This window comes from Narcine bancroftii, chromosome 1, assembly GCF_036971445.1.
Source record: "Narcine bancroftii isolate sNarBan1 chromosome 1, sNarBan1.hap1, whole genome shotgun sequence".
Lineage (NCBI taxonomy): Eukaryota > Metazoa > Chordata > Chondrichthyes > Torpediniformes > Narcinidae > Narcine > Narcine bancroftii.
In genome coordinates this window covers 16,901,480-16,926,704 of record NC_091469.1, presented here as the reverse complement: position 1 = coordinate 16,926,704, position 25,225 = coordinate 16,901,480, and positions in this window count along the sequence as shown.

The following is a 25,225-nucleotide window of genomic DNA, read 5'->3' as shown; positions in this document are numbered from 1 at the left end:
TAAATATTAATTGACATTGACTTAGTTTTTGCAATGGGATAAAAGATTTTGAAAAATCAAAAATATTGTTTCGTTTCCCATTCTTCAAAGTAACATCTTTCCATTTTATACAAGGCATCTGCAGTAAAGATTCAACAAGAGACTTTCACATCTCAACAGCAGTAACTTGGTGAGCAGTCAGTTCATTGCAACTTGCATTTGTTGCCAGGTTTTCTGGCTATTCCAAGGAAAATCTAGAAATTTTATTTTGGTCTAAACTACTAAAGACTTAATGATTTTGAAACTTCACATAAAAGTTGATTTCTAAGAGATTGTATTTAATGAAGGTTAATGCAAAATAGTAATGGTGCAATTATCAACTGTATTCAGCAGTAAGACATTCTAAAAGGTACTCATGATGTCAGCCCCAAAAATTATATATCCTAACAATTGGTAACCGAACTTCACACGTTCATTTGTCTGCCAATTATTTTCTACCACATATTACTGGTGGCTACTACCCCCATTAAAAATTCCCTGCAGTGCATTTCTATCTGCATTATCAGTTGCACGGTTCCATTTTGTCGTCAATATTAACTGAGATTATATGTCCACTTAGTTTTGGTAAAAGTTTTGATTTATTTGTATTATTTTTCCTTTAATTGTATCAAAAATTAAAACAAGAATGTGACAATTTACAGAGCAGTATCCTGTAAAATGTATAGCATAAATGTGAGTGTGTGCCTTGAATTTAAGACCATAAGATATAGGGCTGTACAGTTAGCATAGCAGTTAGTGCCATGCTGTAACAGCAGCAATAACCCGAGTTCAAATACAGTGCTGTATAACCATATAACCATATACAGCACAGAACAGGCCAGTTCGGCCCTACTAGTCCATGCCGGAACAAATCCCCATCCTCCTAATCCCACTGACCAGCACCTGGTCCATACCCCTCCAATCCTCTCCCCTCCTTGTAATTATCCAGTCTTTCCTTAAATGTAAATAACCTCCTTGCTTCATCCACCTCTGCCGGAAGCTTATTCCACATCCCAACCACCCTTTGCGTGAAGAAATTTCCCCTCATGTTTCCCTTATAATTTTCCCCCTGCAATCTCAATGTAAGGAGTTTGTGCATTCTCCCCATGACCTTCATGGGTTTCCTCTGGGCACTCCAGTTTCTTCCCATCCTTCAAAACGTATGGGCATTCTGGGTTATTTGCGGTATTTGGGCGGCTCAGGCTAGTGGGCTGGAAGGACATGTATATCTAAATTTAAATTTCAACAGCCATAAGGATGTCATACATACTGATAGAAGTGTTACTGGGAAGAAACTTATTCAGAGATGTTTTATTCATCATTATTTTAAATCTTGTCACAGCTATTTGTCTTGTTATTAAATGTATAATTAAAATCTATGTCATGAAGTTACAGAAGAGACAACCTACTTACCATTTACATATTGTGGTCTCTGCCCAATTTAAAATGCCATAACAAAGTATTACATGTATCAGTGTGTGGCTTCATTCAGAGCTGACTCTATTTTCTAGTTATATTGCAGCATTTGAATAACAAAACAAGCCAGAGGCAACAGGAAGGCTCATATTGTGACAGTTTAAATTGTATGTACCTTAACTAAGGTTCAGGAAAGTGGAGGTGAGGCAATTATGAAAGAGGTTGACGGAACTGCTGATGTCATTGTGAACAACACGACATGTTCAAATGATTCAGAGTTGTGAGAACTGTGTTTTTTTAAAAATCCCTGGATATAAACTGGCATTGTGGAGAACTTGAGCCTCCAAAACTAAATGTAGCACCTATGGTAAGATGGACAACTCGGTCAACAATGGAGATTTTAGAGGTCTCAGACAACACGATGATGAGGCCAAGGCTGCAAACATGTGCATGGTTTTCGTGTTTCATTGGATAGATTAGTGCGGATATGGATTTACAACTTTTCAGATGTTGATAAGCACCACATCAGGAATTTTAATGAGCTGTTGCAGGTTCAATGTGGATTGTTGCCCATCACATTTGGGATCCATTCAAGATTTATCTTTCATCAATTCAGTTTGAAGCAAACTGCTGCCCAGCTCTGACCTCATTCAGTGGCTTTCACTTGAATATCTATGCAGTCCAACTAGTGCTGAATTCATTCCTGCCTATAATCAATTGTCAGATGAGCAATGGTTTTGCATGTTGAAAAATTAAGCCATCTCCCTTCACCTCTATGCATTAACTATGATCCATTCTTAGCCTTAATTCTGAACTTAACTAAGCCGTCTGGAATTCTGCCATTCTGTTCAGTCATTATCCTATCTCTCCTCGATTACAGAGACTGTTTAATCTCACTTCTGCCACCAATCCACCTCTGTTACAACTCAGATGCTCTGGTTGAAAACTGACACTTCCACGTACCATTTCCAAATTTGACTATGATAACGTTCAAGTTGCTGACTATTCAGTTCCATTATCCACAGAGTTCACTTTGACAAATGATGATGTACGTGACCCTTCTCTCCATCACTGAATCTCATTCTGCGACCAACACACTCCTTACTGACCCTCCCTAATAGTGTACAGTGAATATTGACCAACTAACTCCAAGCAAAAGCAATGTTTATTTCACTGCATTCGCTCACCACCCTTCATCTTCCTCAATTTCTGGTGTTTGTATTCTGTTGCCTAAATCTGGAAATCTGTCTAAATCCCTCCATATTTATGTCTCTCTCATCTCCTAAATTATTCACTCTCAATTAAACATGGCTTATGATTACTTCTCACCTTCCAACCAGAAAGGTTGTACAATCAGGAGCAAGTGGAGAATGACCCCAGATTGTCCAATGGAATCAAGTCAAACATGAGCAACAATGAAAGGAGCATGGTAAAGTGTTTGAAACTATCCCACTCCATCAGAGGTTGCTTCAGCACTAAGGCAATGTCTTCAGGTAATGGGCTAATCCAGTCTTGCATTCCCAGCAATGAGCCTTTTCCCCTCATTATTTTTCAATTTCTATTTCCTTCTCATACTTACACCCGTTTTTTATTCACTTTTACAAGTCTCATTAACCCAGTATCACCACCACTTTTTGTCATTCAAACTCTACTGGTCAGTGTCCTGTCAAGGATCCCCCTATTTGTTCTCTCTGCCCATCCCCTCTTTCTCTCTGTTATGGACCCTGGACGGTTTTATTTCTGACCAGGGACCGCGACTGACTGTGAAGAGTGGAGCACCGGAGCAAGGAGAGTGAACAGCTGTGTGGAGAGCGAGAGATGCACGCTGAAGCTGGTGGGATTGCACCCGCTGCTGTCCACTCCTTCCCTCCAATCAGGAGTGCCAAAGACATGCGCTGTGGCAATGAAACTGTCCAGCGCGCTGAGAAATGAACTATCAGTGTATTCACCCAGCAGCTCCAGCTAAACGGCAAGAGGCTGAGCTGCTATATTCACAAGTGCCAGCACTGCTGTTCTAACAGCAGATTTTACACTCTGATTCCCAGAGTGTGTGTCTGATCTGTGCTTCTCCAGTCCCCTTTTGAGGAGGACTTTGTGTAACAAAGCCATTTGGTATAATCTAAGGCAGGGTTTTGGCAGAGAAGACCTTGTGTGACAGAGGGCCACCTGGTGCAACCCCAAGGAGTGCTTTGGAGGTGCAGACATTGTGCTAGTGACTAGCAGGTCATTGTGAGAAACTCCCTTGTGAGAAAACTGAAGGTGGTAGTTACTACATGAGAAACTCAGGAAAGTCTCCTATATTCACCTGTCAAGATTGTTAGCCTGCTCAGCGACAACAGTCATCTCTCTCCATGTTCAACCCAGAGACCTGTGCACAACTGAACTAAGAGATTAAAGCCTGGAGACCAGATTCTGACTTACTTGATGAGAATGTCTTGGGGTTTTGTTTTGGGAGTTTATTTTGGGGCATTTTGGCTTAGACTGTAATATTCTGAGTACTTTTTTTCACATACACATAAAAATATCCATTGTTGGTATATAGCTGCCATAAAAGCTTCTGTTCGGGTATTGAGTTTATTGAGATAATTGTTAATAAATGTTATTAATAAATTAACCCATCTGCTTTTGAATCTTTCAATTGCTGGTGGTGAGGTGTTACACTCTTAAACATACAGTTTGTTTCGTTTCCAACTTTTATTGAATATCATACAAGAATGGTGTCTCACCTGCAATTTCCAATAAAATCTAAATTTTGACTAAGTGTTTTGTTGTGGTTTGTGTTAAACTTGCAAAAAGGATGGTGGAAAAATGTAACAATGATTTTCAAAGGAGACCTGGATAAAGACTTGAAGGGAGAAAAATTGCAAGGGAAATTCTTGTTATGATATTTGTGATTCCAGTTGGATTTTTAAGGAAAAATAAGGAATCTTGAGATATGCAGAGTATACTCTTGGGATATAAACTACAAAAGGTACATGACTTGCCATTTGCCCTTAGTCTATTCTCCTATACAGATAGACTCAGAGCTACAGAGTCTATGATAGCTAAGCAATGCAACATTTCTCAGCAGCAGGAATTCATTCCATCAGAATTGAGCACAAATCCAATTTATAATCTGACGTCAATCTATCTTTTAGAATTTTTGAGAGCTGATTGAGAAGAAAAAGAAAAATACATTGATTGATTGAGAAGGAGCCCTGTGTTGTCAAATCCATTGCCAGGCTGTCAACATTGGTGGTGAATTTTTAAAAAAAATATCCAAGTGCTGGAAATCCATAATGTAAAATGCTGCAAATACTCAGCAGGTCAGATTGCATCTATGGGAGAGAATTAGAGTCAATGTTTCACATCAAAAAACCCTGATGAATGTTCAGGAGTGCTCTTAATTTATTGGTTCAAATTTGGGATTACAGAATTGCCTTGGTTTTTAACAAGAATCATCAGATAAATTATCTTCAAGATATTTTGATAATGATATGATTCAGTTCATATCTTCCCCATGATGGATAATAATTAAGTCATCTGGAACTTTATATGTTCAAATGTGAGGAATTGTTTCAGAGATAAGGTTGAGAGTGAGGGAGTTGCTAGCTGTGGAGGAGGTTGAAATCAGATGGTGAATAAGGTCACAGGTGCAGAGTAGGAACAAACATATGTTTCAGTAATGTCTCTTTCTCACATTGAAATGACAGAACAAAGTTAAAAATGGTACAAACAGGCAGTATACCAAAGAGGAACTAGCGTTCCAGCTAATTAAAATGGAATTACTGTGAGAGATTGTGTGTGTGAGGAGCATTATATAAAAAAAATCAAGACATTAAAATGAAGAAAGAGAGAAATGAAGGTAAAATAACAATCTGAATTTATTGTATCTTCAATGTTTTGCAACCTTCCAAAGTGCTTAAAAAATGCATCATCAAACAAAGAATGAAAATTTAAAAAGCTTTCAGGTGCCAAAAAGATAAAGAGGACAAGATATGAAACGTTAACTGTTTCTTCCACAAAATACTTTCAAGAATTCTTAAAAATATATTTAAAACTGGTAGAAGCCGATTCTGGCCATTAAAATACATGCCACCCAATTAACAGTGCAGCGTGAATAAAAACTCTCACGACTGGAAGTAGTGGATACACTTTTATTAGCTTATTACTGAGGGTAGGGTCTTACAGTAGTCTTCAGAAGGGCTCAGGGTTTAGGCAGGAAACCAGTGTTATATATGGGTGGATGGGGCGGAGCCAGCAATCAGGATAACGCACCACCAGTGAATCCCAGTTTACTGCATTCACCCCTTCTTGCAAAATTTAGTGTCTATTCATGAAGACAGAGAACATTGATTCAGAAAAAAATTCAAAAAATATACAATTATTTACAAATTTATAAATTTAAGTGATCTGGGGATCTGGAGATCCTGGTGGATCATGGGAGGGCCTTGGGCTCCTTGGGTCTCATGGTCCCCTTATAAGGGAGAAGTGGCATGCTGGGTCTCCGGCTCTACAGTGGAGGGAGATGCACTTTCCTCCTGAACCAGATTCCCTGAGGCCCTGACTGGGGGTAGCGAGAATGTGCTCCATTGCTCATAGGTGACGGACCCTCTGTCTTAGTGAATGCCAGGTCCCTGATGGAGATAGTGTCCTTCCTGCCATCTGGGTACTCCACATTGGCATACATAGGATTGGCGTGAAGCGGTTTTACCCCTTCCACCAGGGGGTTGGTCTTGCTTCTTCTCATGTGCTTCCTGAAAAGAACTGGACCAGGAGTGGTGATCCAGGTTGGGAGGGTAGTTCCCATTGCCAACCTTCTTTCAAAATTGAGGAGTAGTGTTGGATGCAGTATATAGTAGCGACTGGATGGAATGGAGCACCATAGGAAGTACTTCCTACCAGCATGAGTCTGGAAGGCCTTTTGACTTGAGGGCCAGTCTGACAGCCTTCCAGATCATGGTGTTTTCCTTTTCAACCTGTTCATTCCCCCATGGGTTGTAGCCAGTAGACCTGCTGAATGCCAGCAGGTACTGATATAGCTCTTCTCTCATTAAAAGAGAACCCTATACAGCTAGGATACCCGAACAGGGTGAAAATTGAATCTAGAGCTGCCACCAGTGAATCTGAGTTCATTGCACTTGGTAACCCTGTACGTTTTTGGAGTGTTGGATGAAACTGGAGCACCCAGAGAAAATGCATGCGGCCGGGAGAATGTAGAAACTCCTTTCAAACAGCGGCAGATTCAAAACCAGGTGTCGCTGACTCTGTAATAGCACTCTGCTAACCATTTTGCTGACTGTGCCTCCCACAGTTTTATGTTGTTACAATGAAACATGGTTTCACATCAAGGCTTAAACCTCAATGTCACAGCAGATTAACAAAGGCTTGGTCAAGGAGCTCTGATTTTTAAAAAAAAACATCTGGAGAAATGGAAAGCAGAGAAATGGAAAGGCTTGTGTGAGAAATTTCTGGATTTTGCAACATGTCAGTTGCATGGACAGTGCTGAGGATAGAACAGTAAACTCTGAAACTAGAAAAGAAGCATGATTTAATCAACAAGGTCAACAAGGAAATTATGCAATTATTTTGGTTTCATCAGTAGGTGGTTCGATTTTTCTTCATGAATTGGTCTTCCCCAACCAATGGCAGCAACTAATGAGCCAGTTTTGCCAATTCTCATTGTCACTATTTCCTGTGGTCACTCCCACAAAAATATGTTCTGTGTAGAATATTGTTCATGAGAGAAGAAGGAAATTAAACTCCAATGATCTCACATAAGGCTGTTTGGAAATCCTGATCTGGCTCACTCATTGCTCTGAGATGTCAGCTGGTGGGGATAGTGGGGGGTGGGGGTGGTCGTGTGTGTGTGTGTGTGTGTGTGTGTGTGTGTGTGTGTGTGTGTGTGTGTGTGTGTGTGTGTGTGTGTGTGTGTGTGTGTGTGTGTGTGTGGGGCCAGGACCAAGGTGACTCACAATAGCGAAGAGGAACATGGCCAGGTCTGGGGTCAGAGTGCATGATTATTGTTCGTACACACTGGGTTCACTGTTACAAATATAATACTGCTGTGTTATATAGGAAAAGAAAATTAGGTACATGTGTGTTTGGGGTTGAATAACAGTAACATCCAATGGTTCAGAAGATATGACACCACCAAGTCCCGAGTTATTGGAATTTGGTGATAGCTGAAAATGAACAATAGTTTTCTTTGTCTAGACTTTAGAATGACTTTTGAGGGATGAAAAACCACTGCAGTGGTATCTTAACTGTGTTCTCTCTTCCTTGGTTTCTCTGTTCTCCTACATGGATTCTTGACCTATCTAGGAACAGTGTCAGGCCAAAAATGTTGATTATATAACTTAGCTTCCTGTGGACACTGCAGGACCTACTGAGTTTCTCTAGCCCTTTGGTGTATTAGCTAGGAATATGATTGTCCATGATAGCTATTCACTGTTAATGTTCTTTGGGGCTTGAATGAATACCGGTAGTATTGGAAAGGACCACCATTCCTATTTATTATGGAATGTCAGGTTGATCCTTGCATCATTGTTCCAGGAAGTTCATTCTGATTTAGTGGTGTGCAGAAAGTATTTTCAGAATGGTGCCAGGTAACTTGGATCTGGATAGAGAGAAATGCTATGGTTTATTGATGAGAGATTGTAATCAATAAAGGTATTGCTTTTGGCCTGTCAGAGATTTCTCCAGTGTTAAGTTCTTGCCTCCTGTTTGCTTCGCAACATCTCCCATGGTCCCAGCGTCTCATGTAGCCAGGTCTGAAGGGTTTAGTGGGCAGATTGGACCCTCACCAACAGTGAAAAAAAATCTGCTGCTCCTTTTCTTCTGAAGAGCTTTGGTCAATGAGATAACATTCTCTCATTATCTGGAGAGCCCTGATTCTTTTCGTTTTGTTGCTTGTGCTCAAATGTCCAATTTAATGAGTGATGTTTTAAAAGTTGTTGTTGCCTGATCAAAAAACAACCTCAATGTTCCTGATACAGAAGGATGTGTCTACTTCAAAGATTTCAGCAATAATTAACCTAGTTTTATCACATTCTTCTCTTCACTGCTTTTATGGAGTTTTGAAGTTAACATTTTCTTCACTCTAAAACACAGGGGAATTTAATGCAAAATATTGTTTTACTGTGGCAATAAATTACAGTTTATATTATCTGGGCAAAGTGAACAAAAACAACTGATAGCACAAACGTGTTTTGAAATGAAAAGTTAAATTTCCATGAATTTCTGCAAGAGAAATCCACAGTATCAGCTGTCAATTTGTTGATTGTGATTAAAAACTGAATTAAAACATGAAAATAATTGTGAAGATTTGGTTTGAAAATAATTGGAATTAATTATTTATATCCATTTTAAATGTTGGGATTGGCAACTTGAATACTAACAGTTATATTTAGTTTTAGTGAAAATCTCTCATGGATAATAGATAGCAGAAATGTATAATTTTTAGAAGTACCAATGCTAGTGCTATATCATGCATTGTCTAATGCTTTCTTTGTTCTGGCATACCTTGTCAGCATATTTCAACTGGTATCATTCTCACCTCTAATTCAGATGTTCTGAGTTCAAAATTCAGTGCAGAAATAATATGACCCAGAATTAATGCAGTCTGACCTTTCAGTTCATTGATGAGGGGGTATTGTATTGCTAGATATGTCATAATTTGAATACAACATGAAAAGGAATTTTTGTTTGATAGCTCAGATCAGTATGAAAGATCTCACAGCATTATGGGGGAAAAAAAGAGTTTTTCCCAGACAAGACCATGATTTAACTGTATGCGACTCTTGCAAAAGCAGATTAATTGGCTGCGTCTCCAATTAGGTTTCCTGAGGTTTCACGGTATGCATATAAATCTCTATTAGTCATTGTGTCTCAATGCAATTATTTGTGTGAATCTTACATGATTAAATAAATACAAATGCTTATTGATTCCCCACTTTGAGGGAGGTAGAGTATAAAACATTGAATATACGATTCATGGGAAGAATCTAAAAGAGTGGTTAGCTGTTTTGCCTATAATTATAAATAAAAATATGATTCTGCAAGTGATACAGTTTGGATCTCCTCAAGTCAATTGGAACAGAAGGTCATCATGATATTTGACAGCATTAGAGGGTAATTATCCATGTTTAAACAGCTGTCATGCACTTCTCATTGAACCAGATACAAACATAGGAGACTCTTTCAAAGCAGAAGAAAGTCATCTACCCATTGCCCATTTGGTGGCTGACTGAAAGTGTATCATTATTGTGTGCTCTGTTGACAACCGTCAAGTTAGTGTGAAGCAGAGAATGTAGGGTGTGCGGTGGAGACAAGTGAATGGATTGGGGTAAAAGGGTGGAGGCAGATGTGTGAATGTCAATGAATGGCTGATCAGAATGATAGCTGAATAAGTTGTGTGGATCAGGTTTAACCTGGAGGAGCAGATTTCCTGAGGATTGTCATAGTACAAGTGAAGTGAGAGATGGGTGATGATGTCTTTTCTGGAAATGGCTATGTGACATTCAGGGTTTTGCGAGTACAGATGGTTGTCTATAAATACACCCAGGTAAGTTTATTTTGAGCAAGGCTCAGACAAAAGCATCTGAATTTAGTGAAGGATTCAGCAGGGAAATGTCAAATAAAAATGGAAATCACCCAGAACAATATCTCTCAGCTGAAAGGCTGATATTGAACATTATTCAGATAAATTGGAGTGTAAATTTGAGACTGAGGTAGTGGAGGTGTCACTGACAAACTTCAAGCCAAGTTGACAAGTTTGACCAGAATCTGGTCCTACAAAGAAAGCACTCGCTTCTGTGTGAATGTTCAATTTTCATTATTTTCTCAAAAAAATAAATCTGCAGACTTGTAATTCTGCCCTGCAGATTCATTTTGATATCTATCTGCCCATTGAATCATTTTTTTGAGAGTCCCATTCATAGAATTTTTGATGAAAGTTCTCCAACACGATTCTGCCTCTTCCCACAGATGCGGCCTGACCTAAGTATTCTAAGTATTTTCTGTTTTTCCGATTAACATTTTCTTTGCTGATGCACTTAGTTATATGCTTGTAGAGCTTTCAGTCATTCACATGATTTAACCTTTTCTAAATCCAAAGTTGCAAAGATGCCACACCTTAAAAAATGTTGATCTTTTCAGTCTTGCCACTTATTTAACATCTGATTATGCAGTTTAAACATCTTGATCTATCTGTGCATATTTAAAGGGTATAATTGGTACAACAGGAACAACATACCACATATCCAGAGTGTTTGTTGAGGCTGATCAAACAGCACAATCAGGTAAGGTGCTTTATTGCTCTTTAAATGATATGCCTCAGAAGGAATTACTTATTTATCAATCGACTGTTCCATTTTTTGAGTCTACCTTGACTGTTGAGAAAATTATTAATTCCAAATTGCAGGCACTGCATGGTAACTGATATCTCATGAGTTTGGGTGTGATTTTTGTTTGACAAGATGGTAAGGCTGCTGCACGACCAATCCTGTCACGGGCACAGACCCAGCAGGAGCACGGCTAAGGCCTTCTAAGCTATTCTGTGGCGTCCCACTGCCTAGCCCTCCTACACTGCAGCCCAATTCAGGTTTAGGTTGATTGTAGAACAGGGCCAATGTCAATTTTTACATCGATGTCCTCACGTCTGTGTCATGATGCTGATGCCCACAGTCAGGAGGTCAGAGTTCAAGGCTGTGAGCTCGAAGGAAGCAGGGGACTGGCACAGGGCACCAGAGCAGGAGAAACTGCCATGCCCTCCCCTCCTGAAGAAGGAATGACCTAAGAGAGGATCCAACAGAGTAGGAAACCACAGCAGTGGACCAGGCTTCAGCTCAATGATTGGATACTAAAAGACTCACACTTTGCTGCAGACTGCTGACAACTGATTGCTGCAATTAGAACAGTTATTTTCTTGAAGAATTCAATGTGGAGTTTTTCAGTAGTTGGATCTGGTGCTTGGATCTCTGATTTAATTTTCTCCTTGGCCAGATGGTAAATGTTTCAAAACTTGCCTCATGCTATCTGCCTGAAAGTGCTTCCACTGGAGAATGTTCTGAGAACAGTGAGTGTCCTTGGAGTTGGGGCATTAGCAAAAATAATAATTTTATATAATGTTAAACTGCATCACGAGATGAATGAGTGGAATGCTTGCAGATTATGTGTGTTTTTTTTTTCAATTTTAATTTCCTCAGCAGAGATTGTTAAAATGGTTGCACTAAATAAACATTCCTTAAATGCTCAACAGATCAACCATCCTACAAATGGAAGGAAGCTGTGTTCATGTTTTTGGCTGATGCGCACTGACCAGAAATTCTGAATGTTTCCCTTTGGCAGACTTGGCCACAGATACTGCTTGATTCCATCTCTTTCTGATTCCAGTTACCGTGGTGAATTGCTTGAATTACATCCGTTCATTGCCGAGAGGGTAAAGAAAATTTCAGGTTCTGTTGGGTTTGATTTTTGAAATAAGAGCAAAATTACTGAGTCCATCAATGGTATTATCCTGCTGCTGTTTGGTAATTCCGATTTTCCAAACTAAAATATCCTCCACATCCACAGAGAGAGAAATATTCTCATTTTCAAAAATAGATGAGTTGTCATCACATCATGAATTTCTGCCCTTGCTGATGGTATTATCTTCTCCTCCCCCTGAATTCTGAATGGCATGTTATCAAACAAATCAACCAAAATTGGGATTTAACTGACCTGTTCCTTTCACCTGTATTTTCTCATAACTTGGTGATTAAGTTTTTAAGTGCTCTTGATTTTTCAGAACTACACTGCATGCTTCTATTTCAAAGTAATCCCTTTTGCTCAGAGTAAGACATTCAATATCTTCAACTCAAAAAGACATCCTCCCTTGGAAGACTGCACATAATCTGCAATAAAAAAATTTTTTTGGAAGGTTTGAGGGCAAAGCAAGTGAATGTGAAAGAAGCATTTTGGGACTGTCAGCAAGCTGATGGTCGCATTATTGTCCCTGATGTATGCACTGTGAGACATTTTTATTATCAAGCCAGCCATTCGTCTGTCAAAAGTGACGATTAACAGTTTAAATCACTTTTGTGCTGGATTGTTGTGTATGTTTACATAGCTATGGAAGAGGTCTGAATGGGAGGAAGGAACAGATTGTCTCCCCTCTTTGACTCTTGCAGTATTTGAGCTGAGTCTGACTGAGATGGTTTGTGTCTGATTATGTGGAATAAATTCTCACAGGAGTTCTCTGCGAACTTGATTAAACTGAAACATACTGTCAGGCAAGATGGCTAGAGAGAGATAGTGGTGCTAACAGTAATGTCTCTCACTGGCATTGTTTTTCCAGAAAGCTTCAGCAAAATATTTCAAGAAGTCAGGTAATCATTTGTATTGTAAAGAATCATAAGACAGGAATCCTGAATGATAGAATAACTTTCCTTTGTGATTTTTCATGGACTTACTGTATGTGCTGTGGTAGTTCATGAAATGTTTCATATGCAAAGCTAATTGTATCTTTGTAGGTTCTTAATTTTTTTTAAAATGGCACCATGAGTAGAACTGTTTCACTGCTCCGGTAACTCACAGGAGTGAAACATTTCCACTCATTGGGTGGCCCATCTTTAATCCTGACCATTGGTCCTTCTGCGGATTTTGCACATTCTCCCTGGGATTACATGGGTTTCCCCCAGGTGGTCTAATCTCTTTGCAATCTCGAGGACATGTGGATTGGCTGGTAAATTGGCTGCTATTAACTGTTGCTTATGTAGTTGATTGATAGGGTCTGCAGGGAGTTGATGAGATTGTGGAGAAAACAGGTTGAGGGTAAAATCAGTTGGGGTATTGGATTGACAGGCCAAATTGTCTCTTCTATGAATCGGTTCTACAGCTTGAAAATTTCCTTTCATCCAAATTTGTCTACTTAAGCTAGTCTTATTTATCTGTGTTTGGCCCATATCTATTTAAATCTTACCTATTCATGTACTTGCCAAAAAGACTTTTAAATTTTACTCTTGTACCTATACCACTTCCTCTGGCAACTTGTTTTACAGCCTATTGCTCTGTGCATTTTTAATCTATCCACTTTCACCTTAACTTTGTACCTACTCAAGGAAAGACTGAGACTTTTTACCTTAGCTTTGCCTCTTGTGATATTTTATAAGGCCCCACCCACCTCAGCTGCCTTCATCCAAGGAGGAGGGTCCCAGGCTATCCAATGTCTCCTTGGAACTCAAGCCCACCCAGACCTGGTCACATCTTTACGAATCTTTTCTGCACCATTTCCACTTTAATGTCATCCTTCTAATAACTGGATACTCAAAATTACACCCAAGTTCCCATTTCCAACTGCAGTCTCACCATCATAGTTGTAATGATATCCCAGTTCCTGTACTCAACATGTTGGGAAGAAATATAGAAAGATCTTTGTCAATACTAAAATGACCAGTCAATCTGGTCAATTTTCACTTCAGTGCATCAATTAAGTAAATAGAAAGTGTAAATTGGAATAATTTCCTCTTAAGCAAATTAAGCCCCACATATTGAAGCTTTGTATCCAGTTTGCAATGCAAATTACGCTGGACAAAGAAGATTTTGCTTCCTGAACATTTTTGGTTGTATTTTATGGCTTTTGGGGTGCAGATCATGAAGATCTCCTTAACATTTTCCTCTCATGTACCATTATTTAAATATAAACTATTTCCTGTCATATTTTAAGTCTATTGGTATGTTTGCCACAAAGCAAGCTGCTTTCATTAGTCCAAGCATGCCTCTGCATGTGCTCAGTGCAGGTGCTATGAAAAGGCCTGAGCATGCTTAGTCAGGATAGATGCAGACAGGCTATACATTTTCTTAGCAACTACAGAGCACCAAATGAAATCCAACTGATTGATAACATACTTCAAGTATACAAAACCATGAATTACTTTTCTGCATTCACAGTTGAACTTCTTCCCTGCTGATCTTGGTGCAGTCAGGATATTGATACCAAGTGGTATCAGGGCATCTGCAATCCCTTGAGGCTGGTCGACTATTGTTGGATACTTGACCTGAGAGGCATCAGATGCTGAGTACAAAATGAAAAGCAGCAGCAATTTTTTTTAAGTCTGTGAGCTAATGCAATGTGTCAGCATCATTATGTGATTAAACATACCAAATTCAATAAAAAATAATTTAATGTTTCTCCAAACTCCTAAGTGATAGCCTGAAATTGTCTATCATAATCCGCTTTTTTTTTCAGGAAGCAAACCTTTTGAAAATATTTGTTATCCAGTGTTATTTCCCAATTATTGCATTTTAAAAACTCTAAATCATTTAAGAAAATCCAAGAACTTTCAGAGAGGAATAAGAATAAAGAACTCAAGGGCCTGGTGAATGATATGCAATTTTTTTTTTACTTTGAGAATTAGCCTGTGTTAATCAGACCTGTGTGAATGCAGTGTGTATCCCTCCATTGAATTAACTTAAGTCCAGCAAAGGCACAAGTGAGCGATTTTTTTCATCTTCAGTGAAACACAAATGATCGCCCCATAGTATTTATCCAACTGTACATAAAGCTTGTAATGTACAATAATAATTGAAAATAAGACATTGACCAGATGTCCAGATTTGGTTTGCTACACATGTTATACAATTCATTATATCAACATGAAATTATTTTACTTTCTCCCACTGACTAAATTGGGGGAAATCGTGCTTGCTGGAATCGGTGCTTCTGATCTGAACTGCTGCTTTTCAATCATTTAGACTTCAGTAATTCTTGGGCTCCTGTGCCTTTGTGAAAGAGTGAGATATAGTGTGTGACAGGTGGTGCCACATCTGTCACTATGTTCTTCTGTGCATGTGGAGTTCAGTGGCAATGCCGAGTCCCAATAGGAAATTGACTCTTTGCCAAAACCTGTTCACACCAATTCCATCATCATAATCTCTGAAGTAAGGGGTTGATCAGCTTCCTGAACTTCTGATATGAGGGCAAGTGAAACCAGTCTCGATATCCATTTGGTGGCAATTCTGCATGGTGTGTTGGTTCCACCATATTCCAACCTAATAAGGATTAGTTCACAAAGACTGAACATTAAAACATTGAATTACTTATCATAATTCTATGCTTTCATAGTAATTGATGCACAAAACAACTGGAAATATTAACTGTTGTCAGCAGGAAGAAGTGTGAATTGTCTGTGAATCAAATTTGTAAATTCTACCTTGATCCAATCTGCAGATCATCATAGTCCAAAGCTTTTTTTTTCCCATTGAAAACTCTGATACACACCAGAATGTCAGAAAATGGGTTCATCCCAAATATTTGGTTATCCCCATTTTCTCAAGTTTCCTGATTATTTAACCAGTTTTTCTCATCCTCAATCTGGGACTGGGCATGTTTTCACATTTTGGACCTGAAATACCTTGTTTGTCCCCTCCCTTCCTGGATTAACCTTAACTTGTTCTCACTCCACAATTTTAAGGTCAAGACTTAATTGGTCATGTATCCTGTGTAGAAACTGTTATTATTACATTGTTTCTTCCATAATTCAAATGTCTCCTGAGCCTGAGAATCCCACATAATGCATTCATTATTCATCCAACACCTCTGTGCACTTCTCAAGAGCGTGGAAGCCCCATGCTGAAAATAGCTTGATTAAGAAAAGGAAGGTAATGTGGTGGAAAAAAAAAGCAGTTCGGAAGTTAGAACTGAGGATTATTGAAACTGAACAAAAAAAATGAGATTTTTATCTTTGTTATGTTTCCCAACACATGATTGTTTTGCTTATTGCTCATTGATGATTTACCAATGTATTTTTAACGAGAATCAGAGATCAAGGGAAAACCCTCCTTGACATAAAATAATAATGTGTGGTTCAGCAAAGGTTTATTTCTAAAAGTTACGAGTGATTACAGGAGAGTAATTGATAAACCACACATCTGAGGCTATTTAATTCTTTCCCTAACCAGGGTACACATCCTGCACAATTCTCTGAATTCCAGCACAAAAATAACCTGAAGTATAGAAATGGAAATAACTCAAAAGATGTGAAGAAAGGAAAGAGGGAATTGAAATCATCAGGTTGATTTCACCTGATTGAGATCTGTTTTCTTTCCTGATAGGGTGGGATGTAGCAATGGATAGATTACCCAGAACATTGGACTAGGTTATGCTGGATCTGGACTATCCAATGCACTTTTCATTCCCCTGCAATACCCAACCATGGACAAAAATTATTCAAAGGTTTTATGGGTCAAATTGAAATCTAGGTATTGCTGCCATGCCATTTGCAATGGTAAGTCAGCTTCAATATCCTGAAGCCCTATGCCAAGTGTGCTCCAATATCCTGATAACTCCCTCCTGCTAAACTGCACCTGTCCACCATCATGGGATGGAGGTGGAGAGGGTTAGTTCTCAGCAGTTCATTTTTCCGACCTCTCCTGGAGCCAATGCACCGAGGCACCATAAATAAGGGAGTCCAATGCCACTGTTTACCAAGAAGTCTGAAGAGATTTGGCATGTTGTTGAATATTCTATCAAACCTCTACAAGTGTACTGTGGAAAGTATACTGACTGGTTGCATCATGGCCTAGATGTCCAGGAATGCAGAAGATAGCAAACATAAACAAGTCCATCGCAGGTTCTAATCTTCCATCCATTGAACGTGTCTATGTGAAGCCCTGCCTCAAAAAAGAAGTCAGTATCATAAAGGATCTCCAGGACCCTGGTCATAAATTATTGTCACTGCTGTCGTGGGAGCTACACTGCTCCTGCAAAAACACATGCAACCAGATGGGTTGAGCTCAGTGAGCAGACTAGTTTATTGCAGGCTGCTGGGCTGCACTTATACTCCCAGCCCGGACCTGGCTGAGAACCACGCTGGAGGGCACTGATGTCACCCGGGCATCACGTGGTCCCCATGCACAGGTTTATGAGCCCCGAGGTGGAAGGAAGGGAAACCCCCGACGGTGTCATTTTGGCTGGCTGCCCCGCTGCATGGCTTACAAGCGGGGCCAGTTCACCTGCCTTGTGGTGAGCCGCCACACTGCTAGCTTTTGGAAGGAGATACAGAAGCCTGGGACCAACGCTTCTTGGTTTAAGAATAGTTTCTTACTTATCGCAATCAGGCTCTTAAACCTCCCGTTGCTACACTCATCGTAAACTGCTTCAAAACCATAAAAGGCCTGTCGGACTATGGTAACATCATTTTTTTTCTTGCAATATGGTAACTGTGACTATTTATTATCTTTCTATCTTTGAATTTATTATCTTTGTTAATTAAGTTTAATGGAACCTATTATTGTTGCTTTTAAACAAAATACCTGTTCAGCTGCACCCTGCAAGAATTCTGGTGCATATGTACATCATACAATGTATATGACAGTAAATATTATCTTAAAATTCATCTATTAATAAGCAATATAAAAAAATGAATAAGTTTAAAATTATTTTTAAATACAGAACAGAATACACATTAAAATAATTAACTTCATTTCAATTAGAAAAATCATTAAAACATTTAGTAAAATGTAAACAAAGTACATTTTCTTGCACTTACCTTCTCAATTCAAGCCAATAGCTCTAATTAAGTGTGTGGATTTGCAAACATTTTGCAGCTACAGCTGCGATAAAGCAAAGCACCCAGCTGGGAATTGTGTTCAGCTCCTCAGTTCAGCACAACTGAACTATACCCCTGGCCTCAGTGCTGTGTTTAGCAACAGAGCAGGAGATCATCAGTGCCAACATCTGATCTCTTGCATGCCCCTGATGCTTGCTGTGCCCTGTGCAGGCACAAATGGTGGGAGTACAGTGTCTTCAACAGGGTAGCTTATTGGCAATTCTTCAGAGAAGTCCGAGTCATTCGTCTACATGACCCACCCCATTAAAAGTGAATCACTGGAAACAAAAAAAAAAGCTTATTTAAATAAAATAATGTTGAATTAGATCCTTTTAATTCCCTGCAGGTGTTTCATGCAAAAACCAATAGTGAATAGCCATTGGAATCATTTTGTTTGTAGATCCATGGTTTTGCTGATGCATTTGAGAAATCATTTGAAAATGAGTTTATTTTGCCACATTGATGGAGATCAATTTAAAAAAATCCTTTGTGAGTATGTAAAAATTTGAATATTGTTTTCTTAAACTAAAACAGTCCAAGAATTTAAGAGATGTGAAATATAAAGAAAATGCTGGAAATTGAGCCATCTGTTGAGAATAAAGGAAATATTTCAGGTCAATGATATTTCATGATGATGGATTAATGAAAAAACTAGAATACTGTGCTATAAAACTGGAATCCTTCAGGTGCAGATTTTTTTTTTAAAATTAACATAATAAAGGCCAATTTGTTTTCATGAAATCTAATTTACTGAGTCCTTATATTAAGCAATAAATTAATAATTTCTGAAATAACATGAATTAGTTCAGTTACTACAAGGCATGTTTTGTGTGTTCCCATGCCAACACTGAAGATGTGATGAATTACCTTTTGTTTAGTTGTACGTTATTTAAATTAATCAGTTTTATAAAACTTGAACTGGGAAGAATATTGCCAACAAACCATAATCTATATATTTTTTGCGACACGATTAAAAAAATGTTGAAAATAATTTGTCCATTTTGCACAGTCTACCAATACAAGTGGTTGACCCATTGCAAGTTAAATCAATCAACTGTTTACTATTAAGAGCTCCTGTTTTAGTAAAATGGGATTATCACTGTAAGAGATAGTATAGACATGAAGGACTGAATGGTCAGAGTTAATACTTAATGTTTCATACAAGTCACAAGTCACAGCCCAGCAATAATTCAATACATTGGAAGATCTGAGGGAAGGATTGTCACAAGCCCCTTTCACACTTGCATCCCGGTAAATCGGCCATTCAGTGTCCTTGGATAGGAAGGGGGTTTAGCCTTTCACACTAGACCACTCCTAACCAGGACACTGAATGCTTTCACACTTACAAGGGTTTATCCCCAGTGTTTGTCTGTTTTACCTTTAATAGGAAATGTCTGTAATGCAGTTGTCTGTTTCACACTTGCCTGATCTCAACGCCAGTACCTTAGACGTCGGGGAATGTACTAAGGGTCGAGGCCAGCAATCCCAGCATGAGATGACGTTAACTGGTACTGGAGTTAAGCAGATTTTGCTTTCACACTTGCCACTTTAAAGGCCAATTGGTGTTCGATTTCTGGGATCTCTGGCAAGTGTGAAAGGGCCAAGTACAGTTTATTCCAGAATTCGACTTATTTGCAAAGGCATTGCAATTTTTCAAAGGAGAACCATGCTGACTGCTGGAAAGGAAACAGCTCTTTGAAAGCAGCTCTTGTAGCCAGAATTTGTTTTTGTGAAATTCATGGTAAAGCATGCTCTGTGAATGACTGGGCCTTTTCGGTGGATTGGCCTGTGCCAGGAAGGTCTTTTTAGGAAGCAAAGTGCTTCAATTTGAGTGTGACTAACAGTGGAGGTCAGTTGGAGAGACTGCTTCATTTTAAGTGTGATTATCCTGTTTACATCCGGTACCGCACAGATGGCAGTCTCTTCAATCTGAGGCGCCTGCAAGCTCACACCAAGACACAAGAATAACTTGTCCGTGAACTACTCTTTGTTGACAATGCCGCTTTAGTTGTCCATTCAGAGCCAGCTCTTCAGCGCTTGACGTCCTGTTTTGCGGAAACTGCCAAAATGTTTGGCCTGGAAGTCAGCCTGAAGAAAACTGAGGTCCTCCATCAGCCAGCTCCCACCATGACTACCAGCCCCCCCACATCTCCATTGGGCACACAAAACTCAAAATGGTCAACCAGTTTACTTATCTTGGCTGCCGCATTTCATCGGATGCAAGGATCGACAACGAGATAGTCAACAGACTCGCCAAGGCAAATAGCGCCTTTGGAAGACTACTCAAAAGAGTCTGGAAAAACAACCAACTGAAAAACCTCACAAAGATTAGCGTATACAGAGCCGTTGTCATACCCACACTCCTGTTCGGCTCCGAATCATGGGTCCTTTACCGGCATCACCTACGGCTCCTAGAATGCTTCCACCAGCATTGTCTCTGCTCCATCCTCAACATTCATTGGAGTGACTTCATCTCCAACATCGAAGTACTCGAGATGGCAGAGGCCGACAGCATCGAATCCACGCTGCTAAAGATCAAACTGCGCTGGGTAGGTCATATCTCTAGAATGGAGGACCATCACCTTCCCAAGATCGTGTTATATGGCGAGCTCTCCACTGGCCATCGAGACAGAGGTGCACCAAAGAAGAGGTACAAGGACTGCCTAAAGAAAGCTCTTGGTGCCCGCCAGTGGGCTGATATCGCCTCAAACCGTGCATCTTGGCGCCTCACAGTTTGGCGGGCAGCAACCTCCTTTGAAGAAGACCGCAGAGCCCGCCTCACTGTCAAAAGACAAGGGAGGAAAAACCCAACACCCAACCCCAACCAACCAATTTTCCCTTGCAACCGCTGCAACCATGTCTGCCTGTCCCGCATCGGACTTGTCAGCCACAAACAAGCCTGCAGCTGACATGGACTTTACCCCTCCATAAATCTTTGTCTACGAAGCCAAGCCAAAGAAAGACCTAGAGAGACAAGTGCCAGGAACTTGGAAACTTCACGGAGGCCATCCAGTTCAGTCTTGCGTACGAAAGGACAAGGAGTTCTTGTGGATGGACTTCAAAGTCAATGCCAGAAGAATTTGTGACTCTGTAGCAGCCACGACTCCAGTCTTGCCATCAGTTGAACATTAATTCTGGGCATGAAATGTCAAGGGCCTACGTTTCAACACTGAATTTAAAAGACTGAACTTTGAAGTAATTTCTAGATTTTTGGCCTGGACTGTAATGGTCTGGGTGTAACACACACACACACACACACACACACACACACACACACACACACACACACACACACAAAAACACCTGTGCATAGCAGATGATAGATTTAGTGTTAAGGATCGTTTAAAAGTTAAGACTATAGTTTAAGAGTTAGAAATTAAATTAGTGTTTTAAAATTAAACACTGTCTGGTTCATTACCTATTGCTGCTCATTACGCACGGATCGTAACATTACACACAGCCAAAGAGGAAATAAGAGATGGAAAATAAATTGGACTGGGCGAAAAAAATAACAGACTTAAATGAATGTTGGTAATGCACAAAGTGGAAAAATAGCAACTCTGGATGAATTAACCCCCACTCCAACTTAGTTATCAGAAAATATGTGGAGGATTGCACATGTTGTGGCCTTTTTACTAAATGCAATAAACCAAGCTATTAAATCAAACTCGTGTTTGTAAAGTTTGAGAGACATTAAACTCAGGTTGTTATTACTTACAAAGTGGGAGTTTGGTGAGCAAACTCAGTTTGATGTTTTGTGTATGGACTTTAAACAATGCTTGATAAAGTACAACTTGGACATTCAAGTTATGATTTCAATGCTTGCAAATGATCCAATTCTTGTCGGAAGATTGGTGAAATAGACAGATGTATGACATATATGAGTGTGTAAATATATCTTCCTTTGAGTTGTGAGGAGGGATTATGTAGATTAAGTGGAAAGAGTCAAATAAGATGGGCCTAATTAATTTTATACATATCTTAGAATGTAACAGATCAATTTACAAAAGTTGTGTCGAGGCCGTACAGGATTATTGGCTTTAGAATTTGATTCAATGGTTCTTTTGGTATCAGGGTATCATTTCTACTTTACAAAGGTGCTGTTCTCCACCTTTATAAAAAAAATATTGGCTAAGCTGCAGTTACATTGTTATTTTTGGCCACACTATGGGCAGAATTTTAAGGACTTGATCCGGATGCAGAATAGACAGATAATGAAACGGAAGGGAATGATTTGTGTGTGGTTCAGTCAACGAAGTTATTGATAGAGGGGATCTTTAGAATAATTCAGTGTGGTGATAAACAGGGTTATCCTATGAATGTTTTTTTTTAGCATTTTCTGATTTTAGTTCAAACTTAAGGTGTCTGCAATTATTTATTTTCAATTGGCAATCATATTAAGACACACATCTCTTCCCAACAGACCTGAACAGGAAATACTGTACCAGTGTCAGACCAACACTTAATAGGTTATAGATGAAAATTATTTTCCATTTAAGAGTCATTGTTCAAATGAAAATTATTAAGGTGCCTTCATTAAAACCCAGACACATCAAAAGCAAATTGAAACCACTGTGTCTGAAGATTCAGTCCTTCATAAACTACAACCAATGAGAGTTTTCATGTCTGAGTGTGATAGTACAGATCTATCACCAATGTATATAGTGTATATAGTTACAGTATCTAGACTGTGCTTACAGCGATTGGCTGAGAGCTTAGCCACGCCTACTGTCTGGACATTAAAGGATTGTGTCCCTAGCCAGGTCGGATCATTCCGGACTGGTTGGCCACCTGTGAAGAGCTCCTGTCTTTTGCTAATAAAAGCCTTGGTTTGGATCAACAAGTCTTTGATTCTTTCGATGAGCTCTACACTGAGCAAAATGAATGGCAGCACCTGATCTGTGCAAGATTGATGACCACAGTTCTTTGCAAAAAGGAGCAGATGATCATCAGTCAAAAGGAAGAGAGTTCTCATGATAATTTCCAATGGCAATGGAGGCACAGAAGAAATTAAAACTTCAGGACAAACATAACTTGAAATTAATTGGTATACCAAGTGAACTTGGGACATGGTAAAATAAGAATGAAAACACCAAAACAACATCCAGAAGATTGTTGATGCCAAAATGGAACATTCTTAGGATAATATGATGATATCGATGACACTTTAGAGTTTGTGAGAACATTGACTTTAGTAAAAAGATTTCTGATTTACAGGTAACACTCAAGAAATGGCACTTGTTCTGATGTCCAACAGAGCTCTTGAAAAACCTACAAGTTCCTGAAGGAGAGATTTCCCTTTTTCTGATATGGATTGCTGACAGGCTTTAGTTCCTAACATGCAGATCTCTGAAGTCACCCACTTTGTGAATCAGCCAATCAACAATAGAACATACAGAAAATTAAATTAAAAACAAGGTGGAATCAACTGAAATATTGTGAATACATATTTATAATTTTATTTGGTTACACTCTATTTTCAATTTTTTAAACTTTAATTACAATCGCATTCAGTAAATTCATTTTTATTGAACAAGAAATTTTGTGGAGGAATTTTATGAATTGGTAAACCTTTCCAATATACTTTTCATTTGCCACAGAGGGGATATGTTGATGAGAATGTGGGGACTAATCTTAGAATAATGTTGATGGGTATTATTTGATTAGGATCAATTCAGTGAGATAAAGGGTCTGTTTATGTGTGTTTCCTCTCCATAAAAAGCATATACAATGCATAATATTTTACAAAAGGTTCTTGTTTACAAAACACATGATTTAGAAATTCTTTCAAAAACTTGATTTTCACTACTTTATACCAGCCACAGCTTTCATGCAAAGTCCCATAACACCGTAACAGGGCAGCCTACAAATAAATAATTGTGTGGATGGACATGCGGCATATCACCCAGCATATCAGACTAACTGGCACACATCCCAAGGACCACTGAAGCTCCCCTCTGCAAATTCCTATGGTCTTTTCAGAATGTCTGTTGGAAAGGATGGGGCATCTTTAAGCAAAGGTGAATGGACCTAGCACCAATGCAGCAGTTGATAACAAAGAGCCAGGAAACTGCAGAGATTTGAGAAGGCTTCTCAGAACATCACATAAGCATATCTGCTCTCCATCGAATCCAGTTGCTAGTGGTGTTTCACAGTGGTTGGTATTAGAGCTGCTCCTTTTTATGTTGTTGAATTAATTGGATTATGGAATGAATGGCTTTGTGGCCAAGTTAGCAGATAATGCGAAAATAGGTGGAGGAGCAGGTTGTGTGGAGGAAACATGAAGGACTTAGACAGATGAGGAGAATGAGCAGAAATGTGACAAATGAAATATAATGTTTGGAAAGTGCATGGCCATGCACTTTGGTAGAAAAAATATAAATGGGCAGAATATTTTTTTCAATAGGGAGAAAACTGAAAATACCCAGATGCAAAGGGAACTGGGAATCCTCATGTAGAATAGCCTGAATGTAAAATTGCACATTGAGACAGTGGTGAAGAAGGCAAATACAATGCTGGGATTCATTTCAAGAGGAATAGAATAAGAGAGCAGGGATGTGATGTTGAAGCTTTAGAGGGCACTTGTGAGACCTCAATTGCATTATTGTGAGTAGTTTGGGGTTCTACAATTAAGAAAATATGTGCTGACATTGGCAAGGGTTCAAATGAGGATCAGTTGGATGATTCTGGGATGAAAAGATTATCATATGAGAAGTATTAGTTGGAATTTAGATGAATGAGGGTACATCTCACTGAAACATTTTGAATGTTGAAAGATGTGAACAGAGTAGATGTAGAAAGGATTTTTTTTGCCTCTGGTGGTAGAGTCTAGACTCTAGAAAAAGAGGGCATAACTTCAGCATCAGAATTTCTTCAGCTAGAGAGTGGTAGATCTGTGGAATTTGTTGCCACAGCTGACCATGGAGGCCAACTCATTGGGTATATTTAAGGAAGAGATTGATAGGTTCTTGATTAGCCAAGGCATCAAAGGTTATGGGGAGAAGGCCAGGCAGTGGGGCTGAGTGGGGAAATGGATCAGCTCATGATTAAATGGCAGGGCAGACCCGAAGGGATGAATAGCTTATTTCTGCTCCCATTTTTTTATTGTCTTATGGCCTAACTCTGTCAATTCCTCCTGATGTCTCAAAAAAGAAGACAACCCACATTGGCCACACTCTTCTTCCTCCTCACATGAAGAAGATTCACGAGTGTGAGATCATGAA